The 18268-nt window shown below is 46.4% G+C and overlaps 1 protein-coding gene and 1 long non-coding RNA gene across 7 annotated transcripts in view; one reads left to right on the plus strand and one right to left on the minus strand.

The window, feature by feature from the left end:
- Positions 1–18268, plus strand: part of LOC129382171 (uncharacterized) — a 431723-nt gene that overhangs the window by 112245 nt on the left and 301210 nt on the right. The window contains exon 1 of one of the 6 annotated variants that reach the window (XR_011893257.1): positions 11382–11814. The exons of the other annotated variants lie outside the window; for them this stretch is intronic. The gene's annotated coding sequence lies outside the window, so the exon portion shown is untranslated. Of the gene's footprint in view, positions 1–11381; positions 11815–18268 lie in introns of those variants that run through there. 6 annotated transcript variants of the gene reach the window in all.
- LOC129382173 (uncharacterized) lies at positions 6669–7426 on the minus strand. The gene is made up of 3 exons (XR_008610253.1): positions 7193–7426; positions 6862–7110; positions 6669–6766 (listed from the first exon to the last, which is right to left on the minus strand). It is a non-coding gene; the product is annotated as an uncharacterized lncRNA (long non-coding RNA).

Below are 18268 nucleotides of genomic sequence, written 5' to 3' on the forward strand. Positions count from 1 at the left end.
GACAGATGTAATGTGAACACTTAAATATTTATAGGAAGTGGCAGAGGAGAGAATAGAGTTGTTAATTTCGTATGAGGATGTAGAAACAGCACTACCGCGAGAAAATTTGATCATGTTACATTTGTTGACATTTATTTTAATTAACCACTGGTTACACCACGAAGAAATGGTGTTAAGGTCAGATTGAATTGTTATAATTTTACATTTGTTCACATTTATTTGACAAGTGTGTAAATACCATTCTGAATCAGTCATGTGCTCCTTCCATAATGAGGTACGTCGATGACTACCTGGTGGTTCTTAACCACGTTCCAGGGTCTAGGCTAGATGACACTGTTGAATCTATAATTAACACATTTAGAAATGCATCGGAGGCTCTAAACTTCACGTGCGAAAGACCTTGTGATAACAGCATTTGCTTTCTGGACCTCAATCTCACTCTGATGAACACGCATGTCTGTCTCGAATACCAGCCGAAGATGAACAAGCAGCTAATTTCATACGACACTGCGCACTCCAAGCTAGTAAAAAGACGAGTTGCAATGACTTGTCTAAAAGAAGCGTTAAATAAATTTTGCAACCACAAAATAGAAAGGAGTTTCAATAACCAAGTTTCAAGGCTACGCCTAGCCGGTTTCCCTTCACTCTTGATCTCTAGCGCTTGCGATAAGCTTCTTCAAAAGATCAAACAGGCAGGAGAGGGCACTAACACAAAAAAGCAATTTGATAGGAAGAGATTACATGTGATTCCTTATTGGCACAGGGTGTCACACAACCTCAAGAAGGTGGCGCAAAGGCAGAGCGTTAATCTTCTCTTCAGTGCACCGTGTAAGCTGGCCCTGATATGCCCTATGATGACAAAAGCAAAACCCGAACCATGCTCTAAGAAACATGCAGCGCAGTACACGGCGTGCAAAAGTGATGTCGTATGAGATACCCCTAAGTTACGAACATGTTTATATCGGTCAAACCGGACGGTGTTTTAATGAAAGGGCGCGTGAGCACGATTGGGCCGTAAATAGCAATGCGGGGGGCCATCTGGCAGAACACTGTAAACGTCACAATTGCTGTCCGTATCTTCACGACACCAGGTTTCTGGCATGGTCTAGAGATAGACTAGAACGGGAGATATTAGAAGCTTTCTACATTGCAAAGGCCGAGGGCATGTGCATTAGCTGCGCTTCAGTGACGCTTACCGAAAAAGAGATAGCTTTTCTAATGAGATAGGGAGGTCGTGATGTCACGATGGGCCATTCTAGGTTGTATCTATTTAAAGTCCTGTTTCTTCAAAAAAAGCATTTAGTTGGAAGTAGCGCTCTGTCCGTCGTACGTGTTCTTCTTTTAGTCCGCGTCTTCGTAGCGCTCTTTTCTTCAAGTATGCAAAACCAACTCGCCCACATCAAGCTTCTGCATGACAGATATTAACGAAATCAGAGCTTTCATTAGTCTGCGTACAAATAAAGCCATGGCTGCTATCCCACAACATACCTGGGAAATTAAAATCACCTAGAGCTAGAAGGGCAGAATTTGGGTATCGTACAAGAATGTTATTCAAAGCGTCATATAAAGAATCACAGAACGTCGAACAAGATTGAGGTGCACGGTAACAGGCACAAATAATTACTTCGTGGCATCCGAAACGAACGCATGTGCACACAATTTCTAGTGGAGATATGACTGGAAGAATTTGACTGAAATGACGCGTTGATACCGCAGTAAGCACACCACAGCCTTTTCCATTTCAATCAGATCTAAAGAATTTATAATCATTGTGACAGTGTAAAATGTTATTGTCAGCGATTTTACTTGACAGCCAAGTTTCTGTAAATACTACCACATCTGTAGCACAATCATCAATGATGGAAGACAAATCATCTCGTTTGTGAATGACACTTCTAATGTTTGTAAAGACAAATGATATGTTGCTCACGGTAGGCACGCCCCTCTTAGAAGACTTGAGCTATCTCTTTGGCGGGTTATCTTGCCGTGACGTAGAAGCGATTGACTAAAGCGGAGAACGATCTGCAATCTGGGGAATTTCGTACACAGTATTGGTTTGCGAGGAGAACATGAAGCATTTTTTGTTGTTGAACATCCTATTGTTTCGCAAGGAAAAGGGCTGTCCGCTTCCTTTACCATACTCGGCAAGTTTCTTTCGGCAATTACGGGTTGCCTTGCAGAAGTCTGCAGAAATGCTTGCACCTGATCCTTTAGGCTTGCCCTTATTAGAAAATATAGCATCTTTTGTTTTAAAGCTTGTAAATTTTACAATTATTGGTCGACATTTAGCAGCTACGTATGCTCCTAATCTATGCGCTCGAGATATACTGTCGGATGATAACTACATACCTAAGCTACTGCATAGAAGAGCTTTAACTTTTTCTTCCGATTGAGCCCAGGATTCATTTGATGAGTCAGCAAGACCGTAAAAATTTAGGTTCTCCCTAGGAGCGCAGTCTTCCAAATCGTCTAGCCTACTCCGAAGTTTGGCACCTACTTAGCGAAGTGTGTCCGCTGCTACTTGTTGTAGGTCATTAGTTTGGCACTCATCTAAATTGTTTGCGTGGCCCTCTACGATGGCAAGTCTAGCGTTAATGTCAGACACAGTTTGTTCTAGGGCGATCTGATTTTTTTTACGTCGTCAAGCATTATCCTTAGTTCATCATGACGCGAGTCAACATTTGCAATAATAGCTTGAACAACTGCTAACTCCGGGAGTAAATTCATGTCATCAGGTCCAGGGTTTTCTCCTATGTCCTCACACAATATTAGCAGTTTGATAACATTGAAACAATCCGAAGTACTGGTGTAAAAAAAACTGAGGGCATAGTAGAAGCAGCAGAAACACATTGTTCAATTTTTTACAATAATAAGAAGGAGCTTCACCAACCTGCCTCAAGAAAAGGAACGGTATTATGGCCGGTCGCATCCCTACTGCTCCAAAATGCCCACTGGAAGGTTCAGCTAGCAGCTTTGCGTTTTAAATAGTCAGGTAGGTGTGATGGCACCGACGATAGTGAAGCATGAATATGAGGTAGCAGAACTCGCGTGTACATGAACATTTCCGGTTTCGCGCATCGAGCATTAGACGCCAAAGCAGGACATTGGGTGTATGACAATGCATCAGATATGGATGACGCTATTCCGGTTCCGTGAAGTTGGTCCGGCGACGCAGTCGCGCAGTCCAAAGCTGAAAGCGTCACAGCAAGTCGGCTGATAACAGTGGGGCAGCTGGTCCATCCTGATGCAAGTGCAGCGAACTGCACCAAGAGAAGGAACGGCTTTATGGCCGGCTGCATCCCTATACTGTTCCAATATGCCAACTGGAAGGTTCAGTTAGCAGCCAGCGTTTTAAATAGTCAGGTAGGTGTTATGGCACCGACGATAGTGAAGCATCATAATGAGGGAGCAGAACTCGTGTGTAGATGAACATTTCCGGTTTCGCGCATCGAGCATTAGACGCCAAAGCAGGACATTGGGTGTATGACAATGCATCAGATATGGATGACGCTATACCGGTTCCGTGAAGTTGGTCCGGCGACGCAGTTGCGCAGTGCAAATCTGAAAGCGTAGTTGGCTGGTCACCGGCGGGCAGCTGGTTCATCCTGATGCAAGTGCAGCGAACTGCACCAAGAAAAGGAACGTATTTATGGCCAACTGCATCCCTGCTGCTCCGATATTCTCACTCGCAGCACCTGCACATGTTTGTTTGTGGTGCCGTGCACTTTTTTCTGATTCCCACAGACTTATATTATCGCCGATTTCACAGATGGGGCATGCACCCTTGCGCGTATAAAGTGAGGAGAGGCCCTACCGCGCTAGGAGAAAAGTGCGAATGAAGTCACGTGGTATTTTTTGCTGCAGCGGCCGTGCTGTCGGGGCCCAAGTGCGATTTGCTGTGGTGGTGAGTGCTCATGTGTGTGCTGCTCCGAAGGTCTCGTACCATGGCAGAGGCATTGCATGTGAAAGGTTGCGTTCGCCGTGTGTTTTGTGCTGCCGTGGTAGCCTGATCACGGTCTCCCCGTTATTGTAGTCCGGCGCCACTTCAACAAGGAAAAAGCGTGAAAAGAGCGCGCATATAGCGCTTTACATCACCTATACCGCGCCACGTATACCGATAAGCATTCAGCGGCAGCGGCACCGCAGGAGCTGCTATCCGGACCCTAAAACCTTCGCCTTAAATTGCAGAAGCCGATTCCATACGCCTAGCCTGGATGAGCTACCGAAGAATAACTGGCTATCGGAAACGTGCCATGGAAACTGGCTGCTAGTATCAACGTCGCTTCTGACGTAACCACCCAACAGCTATAAATGTAGCTCGCCAACGAGGACCTGCTTCACAAGCATTCAGCAGCAGCGGCACCGAGGGAGCCGCTATTCGGACCCTAAAACATTCGCCTTAAATCGCAGAAGCCGATTCCATACGCCTAGCCTGGATGAGCTACCGAAGAATAACTGGCTATCGGAAACGTGCCATGGAAACTCGCTGCTAGTATCAACGTAGATTCTGACGTAACCACCCAACAGCTATAAATGTAGCTCGCCAACGAGGACCTGCTTCACAAGCATTCAGCAGCCGCGGCACCGCAGGAGCTGCTATCCGGACCCTAAAACCTTCGCCTTAAATTGCAGAAGCCGATTCCATACGCCTAGCCTGGATGAGCTACCGAAGAATAACTGGCTATCGGAAACGTGCCATGGAAACTGGCTGCTAGTATCAACGTAGATTCTGACGTAACCATCAACAGCTATAAATGTAGCTCGCCAACGAGGACCTGCTTCACAAGCATTCAGCAGCAGCGGCACCGAGGGAGCTGCTATTCGGACCCTAAAACCTTCGCCTTAAATTGCAGAAGCCGATTCCATACGCCTAGCCTGGATGAGCTACCGAAGAATAACTGGCTATCGGAAACGTGCCATGGAAACTCGCTGCTAGTATCAACGTAGATTCTGACGTAACCACCCAACAGCTATAAATGTAGCTCGCCAACGAGGACCTGCTTCACAAGCATTCAGCAGCCGCGGCACCGCAGGAGCTGCTATCCGGACCCTAAAACCTTCGCCTTAAATTGCAGAAGCCGATTCCATACGCCTAGCCTGGATGAGCTACCGAAGAATAACTGGCGATCGGAAACGTGCCATGGAAACTGGCTGCTAGTATCAACGTAGCTTCTGACGTAACCACCCAACAGCTATATATGTAGCTCGCCAACGAGGGCCTGCTTCATAAGCATTCAGCAGCAGCGGCAGCGCAGGTGCTGCTATCCGGACCCTAAAACCTTCGCCTTAAATTGCAGAAGCCGATTCCATACGCCTAGCCTGGATGAGCTACCGAAGAATAACTGGCTATCGGAAACGTGCCATGGAAACTGGCTGCTAGTATCAACGTAGCTTCTGACGTAACCACCCAACAGCTATAAATGTAGCTCGCCAACGAGGACCTGCTTCACAAGCATTCAGCAGCAGCGGCAGCGCAGGTGCTGCTATCCGGACCCTAAAACCTTCGCCTTAAATTGCAGAAGCCGATTCCATACGCCTAGCCTGGATGAGCTACCGAAGAATAACTGGATATCGGAAACGTGACATGGAAACTGGCTGCTAGTATCAACGTAGCTTCTGACGTAACCACCCAACAGCTATAAATGTAGCTCGCCAACGAGGACCTGCTTCACAAGCATTCAGCAGCCGCGGCACCGCAGGAGCTGCTATCCGGACCCTAAAACCTTCGCCTTAAATTGCAGAAGCCGATTCCATACGCCTAGCCTGGATGAGCTACCGAAGAATAACTGGCTATCGGAAACGTGCCATGGAAACTGGCTGCTAGTATCAACGTAGCTTCTGACGTAACCACCCAACACCCCGCAGGGGCGTCTGCGCAAGCAGGCGTTTGGTGTGTTGCGACACCACGGACCCGAGCACACGAGGGTTGGACCCTCCCGCGTGTAGCCGTGCGCGGCTTAGCCGTGTCCGGGGAAAGGGGGATCTTGGGGGTTGAGCCGATGCCGGGTGTTTGGACCTTTAAGGCCCCCCGGCGGAGGCAACACGCCTCTTTGGCCTCTGCTTCACGTAGACGGCACCCCCGGACTGACCCACCCGGGGGAAATCGGTAGTCGCCTTTTCCTGTCTCTCTCTTCTCAAACCTTCGTCTTTATCTCTTACTTTACATCTTTCCTGTCTTCTTCTCTCTTCCATGTACTTCCTTTCTCCACGGCGGCAAGGGTTAACCTTGTGTGGATATCCTACCTTGGGTACACCATATTGGGTTATAGTGATGGCGTACGGCTGGCGTCGTGCAGGCTTGTACACAAGCTGTGCCGCGTCCCCTCGTTGGGCTCCGTGGTGGGCGGTCGGCGCTGTTGCCGAACATACACATTTTCCTATGGCAGCGCAAGCCTCTGTTGTTTATGATCGGCGTCTGAAGAGATGCCGCACCGAAGTACCATTTCAATTTTCCTTTCAAAGCAACGCCCCAACATTTCCAAAGTACTATGTAGTGCATAGTGAAAGCAACACTCCGGTAAGGAAACTCTCTCCTTTCCTGGTAGCGAAGTGTCTGAAAGACAAAATCGGACCAGCATACAAAGCATCCAAAATGTCTAGCGGGGACCTCCTCCTAGAACTGAATAACAAAGATCAAGCAGATAAGATCTCTGAACTTACCAGTATTGGCGACGCGACAGTTACTGTTTCAGCCCACAGAACACTTAATACAAGCAGGGGAGTAATATCTGAAGAAGACTTCATTGGTTTAAGCGACGAGGAACTCCTGGAAGGTTTTCAGGAACAAAATGTCACCAAAGTACAAAGAATAGTAATCCGAAGAAACGATCAAGAAATCCCCACCAAACATGTTATACTCACCTTCGGAACAAGCGTAATGCCTACTTCACTCGATGCAGGTTATGTCAAAGTCAATGTGAGACCGTATATCCCGAATCCCAGACGGTGTTTTAAGTGCCAAAGATTTGGACATGCTTCACATGCATGCCGAGGACAAGCAACTTGTGCTAAATGCAGCTCCAACGAACACCAATCTGAGAATTGCACTTCTTCGCCACATTGTGTTAACTGCAAGGGAGATCACCCAGCTTATTCGCGGTCCTGCCCTTGCTGGAAAAAAGAAAAAGAAGTCATTGCACTAACTGTTAAACAAAAAATCTCGTTCTTCGAAGCCAGAAAACGACTGTCGTACCTTCCCCGAAGAAGTTATGCCGAAGTGACGCAGGCGGGGGCAGCGTCACAGAGGCCTCCGGAGTCCTCCGAGCCCACGCGCAGTGGTGCCGCAGTGACTCCTCCCGCCCCCGTGGTGGAAGCAGTCAGTACTGCTCCACCCTCTTCGACGGCCCTGCAGACACCAGCCCCGCAGGGCCCTAAAATCAAACGAACCCCAAGGCCCGAGGCACGTGTCTCGGCGCCTAACTCTCGGTCCTCCAGCGCCTCAGAGAGAGCGATGGAGGTCGACACAATAACTCCGGTGTCCTCGACACCGAAGGACAAGCGCTCCCTCGAGCGCGGTAAGAGGGACAAAATCCCAATAACAACTCAAAATAAGAAGGCGATAACCTAAGGGTTATCGCTCATTTGTATTAGCCTTTTTAATCCTTGTCACCTATAATCCCACCTCTTACTTTTCCGTAGTGCCATTTCTGACCTTTCAGTTTCAATATGGCTTTCATTATCCATTGGAATTGTAGAGGCCTTTTACACAACTTAGGTGACATCAAAGACTTGTTAAGTAGCTTCTCTCCTGTGGCCTTGTGCTTACAAGAAACCAACTTAGGGGAGAAGCACAAAAACATTTTAAAAGGATTCAATGTTGTACGGCGCGATCGTACTCAGGCGAACCGGCTTTCTGGTGGCGTAGCTATAGTTCTACGGAACGGCATTGCAGCTAGAGAAGTTACCATTAATACTCACTTGGAAGCCATTGCTGTCACGGTTTTAGCACACAAAACCATTACCATTTGTTCAATGTACATTCCACCACATTCCCATTTTACTGTAGGAGATCTGGAGTTAGTTTTAAACCAGCTACCCAAACCTTTTTTAATAGCAGGTGATTTTAACGCTCATAACATATTATGGGGTAGCAAAACAACTGACACCAGGGGACAAACGCTTGAAGATTTTATCTTGACTAACGAAATATGCCTTTTAAACACTGGTGCGCCAACCTACTGCTCCCCAAGCACAGGAGCTATGAGCTGTCTTGATCTGGCGCTGTGCACTCCATCTCTGTTGATCGATTTTAAATGGAGTGTGATTAACAATCCTTATGGTAGTGATCATATGCCCGGCATTATTAAAAACACATCTCCTTTCCCTACAGTACCATTAAGAGCACCCCGTTGGAAACTCCATCTAGCAGACTGGCCTCTCTTCAGCGAGAAGGCCAGTCTTGATCACATATCAGATGATCAAACAATAGACGAAATGAATGAAAAGATTATTGCCTCCATACTTGCTGCTGCAGAACAGACGATCCCGCAATCCTCCGGCTTCTTAAGGAAAAAACTAAAGCCCTGGTGGACGAATGAATGCACTCAAACTAAAAAAGCACAAAACAAAGCATGGGGTATTTTTCGGCGATATCCAACACATGATAACCTCCTGTATTTCAAAAAGGCAAAGGCGAAAGCCAGGTACACGCGTAGGCAAGCCGAAAGACAGTCTTGGCAGACGTATGTATCCTCGATCAATAGCTCAATAACATCCAAAAGAATGTGGGATCAGCTTCGTAAGTTTAGAAGCGAGTACGCTCCTTATGCAATCCCCATACTCTCACCTCCAGGTACACAAACGAATTTAAAAGAACAAGCAGATATATTAGGGCAGCATTTCCATAACATATCAAGCTCACTAAACTACTCCACTGAATTTCAAAAGTATAAACAATCAGCGGAAAAACAGAAGCTTCCGACAGCAGGAAGTTCCGAGGAACCATATAATGCCCCCCTAACACTTTCAGAAATTAACAGAGTACTCACTACTGGTAAAAAAACAGCGCCAGGTCCAGATAGAATACATTACACAATGCTCGCACACCTATCATCAAAAGCAGTTAAGACATTGCTCCGCTTTTTTAACATAATCTGGGAAACAGGAAAAATGCCGAATGCGTGGAAAAAAGCCATTATAATCCCTTTCTTGAAAGCTGGAAAGCATCCTACAACAGCTACGAGCTACCGACCTATAGCACTCACAAGCTGTCTCGCCAAGTCCTATGAATCCATTATAAACATCAGGTTGGCATACGTCCTCGCAACTGAGAACCTGCTCGATAATCATCAGTGTGGGTACAAGAAAGGCTGCTCTACAACAGATCATTTAGTTCGGTTAGAACACGAGATACGTGCGGCCTTTCTACACAAGCAATATTGTCTCACAGTTTTCTTTGATCTTGAAAAGGCGTACGACACAACATGGAGGTTCGGCATTTTAAGGGATTTAGCGGATTTAGGGATCCGCGGCAGAATGCTTAAATGTCTAGCTGATTTCATCTCCGATCGAACATTCCAGGTGCGTTTAGGAACGGTGCTGTCCAGCGTATTTATTCAGGAAAACGGAGTACCTCAGGGATGCGTATTGAGCACAACATTGTTTGTGGTGAAAATGAACTCGCTGAATAGTGTAATTCCATCTTCTATAATGCACTCACTATATGTGGATGATCTTCAAATTGCATGTCGTGCATCGAACATGGCAACCTGCGAACGACAAATTCAAATTACACTAAACAAACTAACGCAGTGGGCATCTGAAAATGGCTTTCGCTTCTCAAGTGAAAAAACAATTAGTGTTGTCTTTACACAAAAAAGAGGCCTACAACCAGATCCCATCCTTAAATTACAGGATGCCACACTACCCGTGAAACAAGAACACAAGTTTTTGGGTGTTCTGTTTGATAAAAAGTTGAACTTTCTCGCACACATCAATAGTATTAAAATCAAAGCGAACAATGCACTTAACATTCTAAAAATCCTCTCCCGGAAACGGTGGGGCTCTGACCGTAAATGCCTGCTACACATCTACCGCACTTTGGTGCGTAGCATATTAGACTACGGTAGCATTACATATGGTTCAGCCAGACTATCTTACGTCCGACGACTTGATCCAGTCCATAACCTAGGACTACGACTGGCATGCGGTGCTTACAGAACATCACCTATGCAGAGCTTACATGTTGAATGTAATGAACCTCCTTTACAGCATCGCAGAGCGCTACTAACTTTTTCCTACATACTCAGAATTCGATCCTCACCACAACACATATGCTACAACATCGTCACAAAGTGCAGCTCACGCTTACATTACACAAATAAACCAAACATGATTAGGCCGCTTATCCTGCGATACGAGGAATACTGTCGGGATTATGACATCCCTCAGGAAGTCCTCCAGGTTGCCAGAAAGCCAGAACGTTTACCCCCGTGGTGTGATTTCATAGCGGTATGTGATTGGACACTAACACATCTAAAGAAAAGAGACACACCACATCAACACATTATACAAGAATTCCGCGCTCTTCAAGACAAGTATATAAACTACACTGAATTTTATACTGATGGTTCTAAAACGGAAAAACACGTGGGTGTAGGGGCCATAACAGAAAATTGGGAAACAAGTATTCGATTACCTCAGCATGCTTCTGTCTACACAGCCGAAGTGTACGCGATATGGACGGTAGTTCAAAAGATCATTGCTGACAAACTTGAAAACACTCTCATATACACAGACTCATTAAGCGTACTGAAGGCTCTGCACATGAAATCCCAAAGTGAACCCTTCTTAGGCGATATTTTGAATGCATTAACGTCAAACAAATATGGCAGATCAATTAAGTTTTGCTGGGTACCAAGCCATGTTGGAATATTGGGTAACGAAGCGGCGGATAGATGCGCATCAATGGCGGCGTACAAAAACATTCAAAATACAGCACTTCCATATAAAGACAGTGTCAATGCGATTCGGAAGGCCTTGACGTCAAAATGGCAACGCGATTGGGACACTTGTTTAAGCAACAAGCTTCATCTAATTAAACCTGTAATTGGCGAGTGGAAATCATGCAGTCACCAGCAACGATTCTACGAGGTGATCTTGTGTCGACTCCGAATTGGACACACACATCTGACGCACAATTTCCTTCTCCGAAAAGAAAACCCGCCAACTTGCGAAAAATGTAATGAAGCTCTTACAGTCATGCACATCTTAATAACATGTCCCCACATCAATACACTGAGACGGAGGTTTTTACACAGCCTGTATAAATTACTATTACTAGCAGATGACCCCCTAGTGCCATATCCTAACCTCTTCGACTTTTTAGAGAAAACTGGTTATTTACACCAACTATAATGTAATGCAGGTTTACCTGCCCTAACGTTCCGTTTTATTTTGTCTTGTGACTGGCGCAGCATGGCCTTAGTTGCCTTTGTGCCACTAAACCCAAACTAACTAACTAACTAACTAACAGTAACCACCCAACAGCTATATATGTAGCTCGCCAACGAGGGCCTGCTTCACAAGCATTCAGCAGCAGCGGCAGCGCAGGTGCTGCTATCCGGACCCTAAAACCTTCGCCTTAAATTGCAGAAGCCGATTCCATACGCCTAGCCTGGATGAGCTACCGAAGAATAACTGGATATCGGAAACTTGACATGGAAACTGGCTGCTAGTATCAACGTAGCTTCTGACGTAACCACCCAACAGCTATAAATGTAGCTCGCCAACGAGGACCTGCTTCACAAGCATTCAGCAGCAGCGGCACCGCAGGAGCTGCTATCCGGACCCTTAAACCTTCACCTTAAATTGCAGGTTGGTCTTTCTTTTTCAGTTTTTTTATGGTAGCCGCTGCTGCTGTGTACTCGGTCTGTCGTGACGATCGGAAAAATGACTGGCACATGTCTTACATGCAACGAAGAGCTTTCTGAGGATGCAGTGTTCCTAACGTGCTCGGACTGTCATTATATGTATCATATTGGCACATATTCAGGGGTAAATGAAGCCGCATACAAAAAAGACAGAAACTGCAAAAAAAAGCATGGAAATGCCCAGCATGTGAAAGAGCTAAGGCTCGAAGCAACCAGAGCTGTAAGAAAACAAGCGAGGAGCCAGAAGAAAATCTTGAAAGTGAAGTTGCGGATATTCGTCTCGTGCTCACAGAAGTACTTGACAGTAAGTCAAAAATCGACAGACTCGGAGAGATAAAGGTCAGTGTGGATGGTATTGAGCAGTTTATGCAGGAAATGTCCACAATATCCCACGAAGTCCTGTCAAAAATGAAACAGCACCATGCAGTCATGTCTGCCCTCGGAAAGCGAGTGGAAAAACTCGAGGCTCAGGTAACAGAACAAGAAAACCAGGAATTAAGGCAACAAGTTTACGAACTAGAGCAGTACAGCAGACGTCAAAATTTAGAAATACTTCGGCTGCCCCATCATGATAATGAAAACCTACTGGAAAAGCTTAATGTCTTGACCACTGATCTCGAACTTCCGCTCCTTTCTGAGGCAGATGTTGAGGTTGTTCATCGATTGCCTTCATGGTCTATCAATGGCAATGAGGTCGGGGAGAGTGCTAAGAAGGTTGCATCTGTTCTTGTACGCTTCGTATCCCGTTCAACCAGAGACGCATGGCTTGCAAAAAAGAGGACAGCTAAAGGAAACGACATCTAAAATATTCTTCAATGAAAACCTGACAGCACAGAATAAGACGCTCTTTTGGAAAATGAAGAAAACGGCGAAAGAAAAAGAGTATGAGATTGCCTTACTAAAGAATGGGAAAATGTTTGTCCGTCGCGGCCCCCGCTGACGGGTTATAAGGATTAGGACGACAAACGATTTAGATAAGATACGTTGAGTAACGGGCGGTGCGCGCATAGCGGTAACTGATAGCACTGACACCCTTGAAAATGACAGTCCCGTTCACATAATCTTATCATGATGATGATTCGTTCAAACATTCGATGCACCTACGAGAAAAAAAAATACATTTTCTTTATTCCATCTCAATGCTCAAAGCCTTCGGAATAAACAGGATTCTGTGGAAATCTTCCTAAATTCATTAGATCATAAATTTGAAATTTTAGCTTCCATTGAAACTTGTTTTACCAACGACTATGGTGTTATACAGTTTCCAGGATACAAATGCGTATCAATTTCACGGAGTGATAAGAGAGGGGGAGGTGTGGCTATTTATGTAATGAACTACCTAAATTATGTCACCATGGAAGAGTTTTGTGTAATAAATCAGCACTTTGAATGTCTCATGTTAAAGCGTGTTGGTGCCATACTTGCCGTTGTAATAGGCCGCCTTCAGGATCACAGGCTATTTTTTTAGCATTTCTTGAAGATATGTTAGAGCAGTGCATGCAGTTTAAGTTGCCTGCAGTTATGTGTGTGATTTCGATATTGATCTTTTATTGCTGGATTCTAATCAGCAAGGAATGCTTGATATTTTTCTCTCGTTTGGTTGTGAAAATTTCATACATATGACAATTAGAGTGACAGACATGTGCCATACATTACTAGATGTGTGTTTTACGAGCTACAAAAAAGATGATGCGCAAGCAGGTGTACTAATAGCTTATATTAGTGTTCTCTAAACCCTACTGTACACCAGAGAGGGATTCCAAAACGTGCACTCATTACATACAGTATCATTAATGAAGCTAAGACCATAATATTTAGAAACTTAGTAGCAGAAACAAGCTGGGCAGGTGTTCTTGAACTGTCTGACCCCGTCGCAGCATATGACGTCTTTATTAAAACAGTTACTGAGCTCTACAATCAAGCCTTCCCTACAGTAGAATTCAAAAAGTGTAAACAAGCCAGAAAGCTATGAATAAATGCCGACCTTCTGAAAAGAATTATAGAACGTGACAGACTATTTGCCTCTTTTATCAGAACGAAAAATATGGACTGTTTGACTGAATATAAACAAATTCGTAATAAGGTAAGCTCTGATATTAAAAAAGCCAGGACTAGTTATTACGAACATAAGTTTACTGATATCTGCAACAACCCTAAACAAGTACGGAATACAGTAAACATACTAATGTCCAACAACAAAAGAGACGGCATCTCTGAACTCGTTATAAATGGTGTGCCTTACACAGGGGCATCGCTTGCTGACAAACTTAATGAGCACTTCCTTATATCAGGGGCTCCAAGTAAATCTCAGGCAAGTAACTGTGATTTTACAACGTATATCACGTCCAACATCTAAAGCAAAGCTCAATGTTCATGTTTCCAGCTACAGAATTAGAAATCTGCACAGTAATCAAAAACCTAAAAAATAGCAGTGCATGTGGTGGTGATGACATTAAAGTTGAACCTATAAAATCCATAAGTCACATGATTAGTGAGCACTTACGCATATATGCAACCTGGTTTTAAGTACCGGAATATTTCCAGATAAACTAAAATCTGCAAAAGTCTCCGTTGTACACAAGGGAGGTGATAGAAGTGATATAAATAATTATAGGTAAATTTCGGTCCTACGAATCATCTCGAAAGTAGTTGAACAAGTTATAAAAATCAGGCTACTAAACTTCTGCAGGCGAAACGATATCATCGCCGAGCAGCAATACTGATTCCAGAAAGAGAAATCTACTGAAATGGCGCTAATAAAAATTAGGGAAAATATAATAGACAATTTACAGCAGAAAATATATACAATAGGTGTTTTTCTGGACTTTAAAAAGACATTCGACTCCATTAAGTACCCTATTTTACTGTACAAGTTACATAAGTATGGCATTAGAGGAACGGCTCTCACATCAATAAAGTATTGCCTCTTAAATCGTCACTAGTACACGAATATTACAAATGCAAAATCCAGCTTAGATCAGGTACATTATGGAGTTCCACAAGGATCAATCCTTGGGCCACTGCTATTTCTGCTTTATATAAATGATATAATTAACGTGCCCTCCACACCGGAAATAATACTGTGCGCTGATGATACCAATGTATTAATCTGCGGACAAGATCTAGAAGTCCTCCAAGTAGAAAGCATTGTATGGCTGGAAAATTTGTCCACGTGGCTCCACGGTAATGAACTAGAGTTAAACACTAAAAAACTAAGTACATTATATTCCGCACTCGTAACAAGTGTATAAAACAAAAAAATAATTATCCAATTTCGCGATGAATCTATCGAACGTGTAGAAACACATAAATTTCTTGGTGTCATATTTCGCGAACATCTTGACTGGTCACGTCACATTGAAAAAGTTCCCACTGGTTATCTCTAGGTCCATTGGTATCATGTATAAAAGAAAGGACCTTTGCCTATCTGGCTAAAGAAACAACTATACTACATACAGGTACATTCGCGTTTCCACTATTGTCTTGTCTGGGGTACAGCACCTAAAACCAAGCATAGAAAACATACTTACTGCAAAAGAAATTTTTGCGCCTAATAGATAATGTACCATACCTTAGCCACACTGCCCCATTGTTTAGAAAACACCAACCGCTTACACTGTGGAATGTTATAAACAAAAAGATAGCGTTAGCTAGTTACGTACAGAGAGAGAAACAACTTCATGTTGTCGCCTGCAGAACGACACCATGTCTAAATGGCGCCGTCACGCGGGCCCTGACGTCTTCTCAGCGGGTGGTTTCTACTCAACTCCAGCGCGTGTTACTCCCGCGGTCGGTCGCCCTGAGGGGCAACATTCCGTCGGTTTCGCTCGGCCTTTGTATTTCAAGAGCCGCCTAGGCATGCTGGACGGCCCAGGTTTGGCTTTCGTGGTCGTAGCATTCCGCCGCAGCCGCGAGTCGCGGCGGAATCGTTGTACTTGTCGAAGCTTCGTCGGGGAACTTGGTGCAATCCCAGAGGATGTGCGTCAGGGGGGCGCTCTCGTGCTGGCACACGCGGCACACATCACTCACATATAATTTCGGGTATAGATGAGTCATTAACACTGGGAGGGGTAAGGAACCAGTTTGCAATTGTCTGAACAGCACCGCCTCCGCTCGGCTCAGCCCCGGGTGCGGGGGTGGGAAAGTCCTTCGAGCCAGGCGGTGGAACTGTGTAAGCTCGTTGAACGTCTTCATGCGGTCCTTAGCACTACACGACGTTGGACGGTCGGTTGCAGCGGCGCGATTGGTTAGCGCTCGCGCCAGTGCGTGTGCCGTCTCGTTGTGATTATCGTGCTTCTCCGACGCATCATTGCCCGCGTGAGCGGGGAACCATTTGATTCTAATATATCGATTCTTTCGTTGCAGGTCAGCCGAGCACAGAACGCGCACAGCCTCATTACACACTTTGCCCTTTGCATAATTCCGCACTGCACTTCGCGAATCGCACAACACCGTCTGGCACCCAGGGTCGGCTATGGCCAGGACAATGGCCACCTCCTCAGCCTGACACGCCTCGCGGACCCGTAAGCTCGCCGATGCCCTCGTGGCGCCGGACGACGCCTCGATGACGCCTGCTACGAACGCCGCGCAGTCTCCCTGGTATTCTGCCGCATCCACGAACCTTGCGTGCTCGTCCTTGGCGTGAAAGTCGATGAGGGCCTTGGCCCTCGCCGCTCTTCTCTCCTTGTTAAACTCCGGGTTCATGTTTCTCGGGATGAGGTCTACCCGAATCCGGCGCCGGGTCCCGTCCGGGACAGAAACGTCGTTACTCGACTTTTTCGCCCCGGGCGTGAAGCCTAAGTATTGAAGTATGCTCCTGCCGGCTTCGCTCATAGAGAGCCGCTCCAGCTGGGCGGTCCGTTGCGCTTCCGCAATTTCCTCGAGGGTATTGTGTACCCCCAGGCTCAGGAGCTTGTTGGTGTTCGTACACTCCAATTGTCCGAGCGCCGCCTTCTAAGCTCGCCGTATCAGGGCATTGATCTAATTCTTTTCACACTGCATCCAGTTGCGGAAGGCTGCAACGTAGGTCACGTGGCTGATTACGAAGGAGTGCACATGCCGAATCAAGCTTTCCTCCTTCATCCCGGCCTTGCGGTTGGCGACCCGTCTGATGAGACGTATTGCGTTGGTAGTCTTCGCTGTAAGGCGGGAAATGGTCTCGCCGTTGCTCCGTCGCTTGTCTATAATCATGCCGAGCACCCGGATTTTGTCGACCTCCGGGATCACTTGGCCGTTCCTCGTCACGGTCTTGATGGCCTCGTAATCCCTCGCTTCGCTCTTGTTACGTCTGATGTACTTCGGTGGTAACACCAGCAGTTCCGACTTGCTCGGTGAGCAGATCAAACCGGAACCGTTCAGCTGGTCTTCGATCGCGTCGACGGCTTCTTGCAGCGTGCTCTCAATGTGACCATCGCTGCCTCTCGGAGCCCACAACGTGATGTCATCGGCGTAGATGGTTCGCCGGACGTCCTCGACGCGAGAGAGTCGCTTGGCCACCCCGATCATAACGAGGTTGAATAACAACGGCGAGATGACCGAGCCCTGGGGTGGTCCCGACACTGCCGAGCCTCTTCTCTTGGAGCCGTAGATCGCCGGCGCAGAGCTCGGTAGTCCGCCCCGTCAGAAAGTCCTTGATGTAATTGTACGTTCTTGAGCCCATGTTGAGTCTGGACACCTGGGCTGGGATCGCAGAGTGCTTCACCTTGGCGAAGGCACTCTGCAGGTCCAGCCCCAGAATGGCCTTGTTGTCTTTCGTTAGGGTGTCATGGTCAATTATATCTTTCTTCAACAGAATCATTGCGTCTTGGGTGCCGAGGGAACGCCGAAACCCGATGATCGTGGTGGGGTATAGTCCCGCCTCCTCCAGGTAATCCTGCCACCTACACACGAGGACGTGCTCCAACACCTTGCCCACGCAGGACGTGAGCGAGATGGGCCGGAGGTTGTCCGTGTTCGGCGGCTTGCCTGGTTTGGGGATGAGGATGGTCTTGGCAGCCTTCCACTGCTAGGGCAGTGACCCCGCCCTCCAGCACTTGTTGTAACTACCGGTGAGGTTTTCGATGGCTACATCGCTGAGGTTCTTGAGCGCTCTGTTCGAGATGTGATCCGGGCCTGCCGCCGACTTGCTGTTTAGTTCGTGCAGGGCCGCTCGAACCTCCTCGACGCTGATGTCGCGGTCGCGCTTCTCGTTGGCTTGACCGCCGTACTCGGGATGCCTTTCCGTGGGTGTTACGTACAAATGCATTCCGATCCTACCGCTTTTTTTCATCAGTGTCTAACGAAAACAGACACCTACAACACCCGGCACATATGTTATAATAAGGAAAAGATGCGTACGAACTACGGCACCCAAAAACTTAGCTACAGAATTTCCAGTTTTCTAAGCGATCACCATCCTG

The sequence above is a fragment of the Dermacentor andersoni genome, chromosome 3, assembly GCF_023375885.2.
Source record: "Dermacentor andersoni chromosome 3, qqDerAnde1_hic_scaffold, whole genome shotgun sequence".
In the NCBI taxonomy this organism is placed as follows: domain Eukaryota; kingdom Metazoa; phylum Arthropoda; class Arachnida; order Ixodida; family Ixodidae; genus Dermacentor; species Dermacentor andersoni.